The sequence below is a fragment of the Myotis brandtii genome, unplaced genomic scaffold (genome assembly GCF_000412655.1).
Source record: "Myotis brandtii unplaced genomic scaffold, ASM41265v1 scaffold663, whole genome shotgun sequence".
NCBI lineage: Eukaryota > Metazoa > Chordata > Mammalia > Chiroptera > Vespertilionidae > Myotis > Myotis brandtii.
The window spans coordinates 460,052-466,554 of record NW_005370572.1 but is presented as its reverse complement, the minus strand read 5'-3'; the positions used below and the strand labels follow the sequence as shown (position 1 = coordinate 466,554).

The following is a 6,503-nucleotide window of genomic DNA, read 5'->3' as shown; positions in this document are numbered from 1 at the left end:
TTTTAACACAAATCTTGTGTATAATTTCATGTGTGGCAGCAAGGGCTAGTAAAATACATAACATTATAAATAATGGACGTTTAGGCCTCTCTTTAACAACCATTGTCAGGCAGACATGTATCCGGCTTTGTGGCTGCAGTGCTGGTAATCTAAGCGGTAGCCTACACTGAAATTGCTCTAGAAGGCTCCCTCGATCCATCTATTCACTATACAATCTCAGTATAAGCCCAGCCATTCCTCGTAATATTCAACTGTCTCAATACTCATCCCTCTGGAGTTCTTAACCACTACTTTTTTCTTGTCTCTCTCACCTCTGGGCCTGTTTTTATCCCCTTCCCTGTCTTGGATGTAAGCAGCCACCATTCTTTAGGACAATTGCTCTCACTCAATATTTTCTCCCTGCCTAGCCCTTACCAGCCAACATCTTTATAACTACTTATACTTTCACCTTTCTTAAAAAAAAAAAAAAAAAAAAAAAAGAAAGAAAAAAAAACACCAAAAAGAACCCACACAAAATAAAACATTTATATCCTTTTTTTCCCCTCTTTTTTTCTGACTTAACTATATTAATGTTTTCCCTAGGCTCCTATCAAAGTGCCTGCTCTCTACTAAAAAGGTATGATAGAGGGACATCACCCAAACTGGGGTCTAGTCCTGGCCTTGCACAGGCAGCTCTCTCTAAGACTGTTTTTGTGTCTGTAATTGGAGGAAAGAGAGATCCCACACACACAGGGTTATTCTAAAAGTTAAACACGATACCATATACAAAGTACCTGTTATAAAGCCTAGCAGAGTTGGCCTCAGGAAATACCATCCATCATTATTATTATTATTATTAAATGCCCACCTTCCTTTCAAATGACAACTGAAGGTTCATCCTCTTTTCCTCAGATTCAGGATAAAATTAACTGAATCCACTGTAACACTTAAAGGTGTTACTCCATATTTTGGCAACTGATCCTAGCACGATGTTTTGTAGCCAGACTTACCTGTAGTCACTAAGCCGACTTCAGTTGCATGACATGCTGGGCCAGTTCACATGCTCTGCTACTCTATTTTAAACACGAGAAACCTCAAGCCCAAGGACAGGAGACGGTGGATAAATAAGCCCAAATCCTGTTCATGACACCCAATTGCCAGGGCAGCCCCTCTGATCTGTTATCCTTGGAGAAAACTGGAAGGGTTTTTGGAGCTACTGAAGCCTCTGTGTTCCTGGCTTTTCTGCAGAGAACTGGGATCTGGGGGAATATAGCTGCTTCCTTCCCCCTTGGGGATCTAGCCCCTGGCCCATTCAGCTCCGGGGCACTAGAAAGAGGTGAGAAACCTCTCCCTCCAGGATATTTGGGGACTATCGACAACAGACTCTCGCGCAGAGAAGTGGGTTCCCAGCACAGACACTTAGAACATCTTGCAGCTACAGCCTGCGGTCCCCTTCTGGGGTAGGACGGGGTCCCAGCAAGCTGGAGCCCAGACTTGGCCTCCAGGAGGGTGGGGTGTGTGTGTGTATGGGGCAGAGATGGGGGAAGGAGGCCCCCCCCACCCCCGAGGCTCCCTGGGCGTGGCCTACTCTCAGGGAGGGGCGTGGCTGGGACCTCGGGGCGTGGCCTGGGGCCCGTAGGGGCGTGGCTGGGCCGGGACACCACCCGGGGACCTGGGGGCGGGGAGAAGACTACCGGGAGGGTGAAGTGGGAGGGAAGCGGGGCGAAGTTCAAGGTCCGGGAAGTTGGGGCCTTGCTGAGGGTCCCCGTGGAGAAGGCAGCGCTCCTCGAGAAGAGGGAAGGTCCTAGGAGCCAGAGCGGGCGCGGGAGCCGTGGGCCTGGTAGGAAGGGTGGGGTGCCATGCCGGGAGCCCCCGCGGCGGGATCGCGGCTCAGCTCTGCGCCTTCATGCAGAGCTCAGCTCTTCTTGCAGGGAGCCCCGCGGAGGTTAAAGCCGCGCCTGGGCCCGGTGCTGCTGCCTTGCCCGCAGAGCTCGCGGAAGCTGCAAAGCCTCGGGTCACGAGGCTGAGCGAGGTCTGGGAGGCCGGCCTGGGCTGGGAGGTGTCTGGGTGCCCCGAAGTGCTCAGGTCCCGCCCAGCCCTGGCCTGAACCTGAGGCGGAGAGTCCGGCGGGAGGGAGGCCGAGGGCCCGCACGGCCAGCGCTCAGTTGTTTCGTCTCCAAAACGCTCCTGGTCCCTTCGGGGCAGCTGTGCTGGGTGAGGGGCGCCTCTTCCTGGTCGGCCTCCTTTAATAATCACAGCCTTGGGCTCTGCCACACCTTGTATTTTACCACTTAATGGTTCTGGTGTCATGAAGTATTGCAAACACAGTAGGTGCGCCTTCCTGACCAAAAGGAGTGTGGCATTTACAGCTGCTGTGCTGGGATATGCTAGTGGCGGTGCAGTGACACCTCTGAGCCCATTTACAGATAAAAACTTCTGCCTTGAGTAGAACCAGGAGTCCATTTGTCCTCAAACCACCGCTCCAGTGGAGGAAACTGACAAGCATTTACTCCTAGCCTAAAGGATAATGGATTCATTGTCTACAGAAGGAGTGTCAGTAAGAAAAGAGCCCTAAGACTTAGGAAACCTACTTATCCTGTTACATTTTATTTTACGTGGACAGGACGGGTGTACTCAGCTTTCCCATAGAAATAAGCAGCCCCTTCAAAAAGAAATCTCTATGCATCCTGCAAAGATTAGACAACTTGCTGGCTGTTGATAGGAAGGTAGCAACTTAATTTTTTTTTAAAAAAGATAATTCAAACACAAAATTTACAAGGTGCTATTTTATGAAATTTTTCCTCATTTGTGGAGGCTGAGGTTGCTTTATGTTATAAAATTTACTAAGATATGTGTAACATAGGTATTTGGAATAAAATAACAAAGTGCATTTGGTTGCTATTCCCTGATCTTAGAATCATAATAGAAATGCCCAAGCCTGTATTTGTCGACAGTTGGTAAAACCTAATCACCAGGGTTCTCTGAGCTCTAATTGAATCCTCTCCACAGCCCCCACCAGATATTCCCTTATTGAAGGAAGGTAAGGCACAGAGAAGTGAGGCCACGCTGCTGGTAAAGTTAGAGAAAAAATTTATGTATTTCTAACTCCAAAGCCTGTGCTCTTCCCCCTTAGCCACCTGTACTTTATTTTTCACAAGTAGATAAGCAATCAGAGAGGTTGCTGGTTTTAAGAACTCTGGACCCATGTGTACAGCCTAACCCTCCTTCTGGTTCCAGCTCCTGACTTTGTACAAATTCCTTATCTTTCCTAGGAACATAATTGATCTCTAGTATCTCCTAGATCTAAAAAAAAATCTATAGATGACTGAAAATAAGATTCTGCTTTTAGCAATTAATGCTATTGTTGGCCACATTTGGTGTAGAAATTACAGGGTGGTCAGGAAGGGTCAGCTGATTCATTCAATAAATATGCAGTGTGTGCCAGGATCCCACTGGGGCTCCAATGGAGAACAGGCCAGGTGAGGGTTCTCCTTGGACTTCAGATTCTGGTTGGAGGCAGAGGAACCTGAGGAAACAAGGAAGGAACCAACAAACAAGTTAATTAACAAACAGCTGCAAATGGTTAACAGAGAGTATGATGAGAAAAATGGGGTGGGGGAGGCACATTGGTTAAGGTGATAAAAAAGAGGCCTCACCAAGACCTGATTTAGAAGAATGAGATGGACCTAGCGATGTTTATTCCTGCACTGGGCCCTGCAAGGGCAAAGGAGTCATGAAAGATTGGGGCATGGTCTAGAAATTGCCAGAAGGTCTTTGTGGGTAGAGCGTGATTCATTCCAGATGAAGTTGGAGACACAGGGTAGGACCATTGGTGCAGGGCTATCTGTGGTCTAGTAAAAACCGTAGATTTTCATCTAATAGCAATGCGTAGCCATTGAAGTACGGTAGGCAGGGGAGTGACATGAAGGTGGCTATGATAAATCCACAGGGAGGGTGATGGTGGCTCAGGCTAGGGTAGGGGCAGTGGGCACAGAATATGGAGTTTTTAAGTATCACTTCACTGGTGGGGCCTTCTGACAACTATATATATATATATATATATATATACACACACATATATATACATATATATAAATACACACACACACACACACACACACACACAGTGGGGCCTTGACTTACGAGTTTAATTCGTTCCATGACGGAGCTCGTAACTCAAATTACTCGTATGTCAAATCAAAAAGTGAACGAGTGAGACACGTGATGCTGGGCTGATGTTGTGGCGTTCACTGTGACGTTCGCTGTGCCAACTAACGGTGGGGTATCTGAAGCTGGCTCGTAACCCGAATTTTAGCTCGCAACTCAAAGCAAAAAATCGGCCTAGAGACGGCTCGTATCTCGAAAAACTCATTAGTCGGGACACTCATAAGTCAAGGCCCCACTGTATATATATATGCTAATTAACCAGGACACCGTAATGGGTCGACCTGACAGGAGGTTGTGCGTACAGCGTAGGGGACAGGACGGCAGGGGCCTGCGCTGGGGGAGGGCCTGATCAGCAGCGGCTGCAGCTGCTTCAAGGGCCAGAGAGGGAGGCAGGGCCGGACCAGAGGGTGGGCAGCGCAGCATGATTTCGAATCGCGTGCTGGGCTCCTAGTTTATAATATTCTAACACCCTGAAACATCCTGGCATTCCTCATCCTCCTAGTCACTTAGCTTTCCTCCATACTACTTATTTCCATATGACATAATGCATATTTTATTTATAAATTGTTATTTATCCTCTCCTATGAGACTGTCAGCTACAGGAGAGCAGGGTTTGCATACTGTGTGTACTGTTGTTTCTCCAGCACCTGATGTAGGCTCTTAATACATTATGTTGTATGAATGGATTTAATAAATGGTTTGGATTCATAGATTTTGCTGATGAATTGGATGTGGTACTGAAAGAAAAGGAGAAATCAAGGATGACTCTCAATATGCTGGCTTAGAAACTGGATAGATATTGAAATCAATTAAGAAGAGGAAGGCTAGGAAGACAAAATGGGAATTGGGGTAGGAGAAATTGTAAGTTCTATTTGGTACCTATTAAGTCATGGTGTGTAGATTAGTTATCTATTACTATATTAAAACAATTGCCCTACAATTTAGCAGATTAAAACAAACATGTATTATCTCCCAGGTTATGTGGGTGGTTCTGGCTCAGGGTCTCTCATGAGGTTACAGTCAAGCTGTCAGCCAAGCTGTAAGATCTGCTTTTGGCTTTTTCACATGGTTATTGACAGACCAGCTGGCCATTGGCCAGAGACTTTAGTTCCTTGCTATATGGACCTCTCTATAGGTCTGCTTCCCCCAGAGTGAATGATCCAAGAGAGAAAGAAAACCGAAGGTAGAAGCTACCATGTTTTAACCTAATCTCCACATGGCACACCATCACTTCTGCTGTATCCTGTTGGTCACACAGACCATCCCTGCTGAGGTGTGGGAGGATGTGAATTCTGGAAAGGGCAGGAGTTGTTTGGGGCCACTGCAGAGCCTGCCTACCAGAAGGTATAGGATATAATCCAAAGGGAAGCTGTTGGGTATAATCTACTGTAGCTCCCAGAGATCTGATCTGCAGATAATTATTTGGAAGTCATCATGATATATGAAGCTGTTAGAAATGTACCAGAGGACCCAGGGAGAGAAATAGGGAAGGGAAGAGGGCCCTGGACCAATCGAAGAGCCCGACATTTAGAGGTCCAGTGAAGAGGAGCCATCAAAGGAAGATGGCCAGTAAGCAGTGAGGAGGGAGGGGGACCAGGACAGTGTGTATTCTGGGGGTGACTTAACTGAAAGACAGGTTTCACTGGACAAGTTTCTCTTCCCCTGAAGGGTAGGAAATACCTTGAATATGGCTGAAATAAAAATATTTTCTGAAAAAATGCAATTTAACATAACTTAAATAAAGTATGAGTAGTTAAATGTTGACCCAGATAGGAGTAAAGAACAAGAGGACACATATACAGATAGAACATTTAAAGTTTTGAAAAGTCTATGCTTATGTACTTAGTGCCCCCTTGGTCTGATGTTTGGCCATAGCTCCCTGGGATAGTAGTAGAAGGTAGAAAATCCCTATGTAAGGCTTTCAGAGGTTGCTGTTGGAAATTAACCTTGAAGACAAAATAATGAACTGTATAGCATGGGAGAAGCTACTGACCTTGGAAAATGTTCATCTTTGCCTCTATATGCTTTGTGTTACTATATGAGGAGTCTTGCTCTTCAAACATCTTAAACTAGAGGCCCGGTACATGGATTCATGCACTGGTCAGGGACATGGCCTTCAGGGATCGACCCGCTGTGGAGCGCCACTCATCCCGATCAGCTGAGCGGTGCTCCCACTGTGGGAGCGCACTGACCACCAGGGGGCAGCTCCTGTGTTGAGTGCCTGCCCTAATGGTCAGTGCGCATCATAGCAACTGGTAGACAGGTTGTTCTGGTGATTCTGCCGTTCGGTTGCTGGGCTTTTATATATATACTAGAGGCCCGGTGCACAAAAATTTGTGCACTCGGGGGGGGGGGGG

General features: G+C 46.8%; 1 protein-coding gene across 1 annotated transcript in view; it reads left to right on the top strand.

Annotated features, from left to right (window-relative positions):
- Nucleotides 1-1,681: 1,681 nt before the first annotated feature.
- PTER (phosphotriesterase related) overlaps nt 1,682-6,503 on the top strand; it is a 75,322-nt gene continuing 70,500 nt past the window's right edge. The window contains exon 1 of the mRNA XM_005880960.2: nt 1,682-1,819. The gene's annotated coding sequence lies outside the window, so the exon portion shown is untranslated. The remainder of the gene's footprint in view (nt 1,820-6,503) is intronic.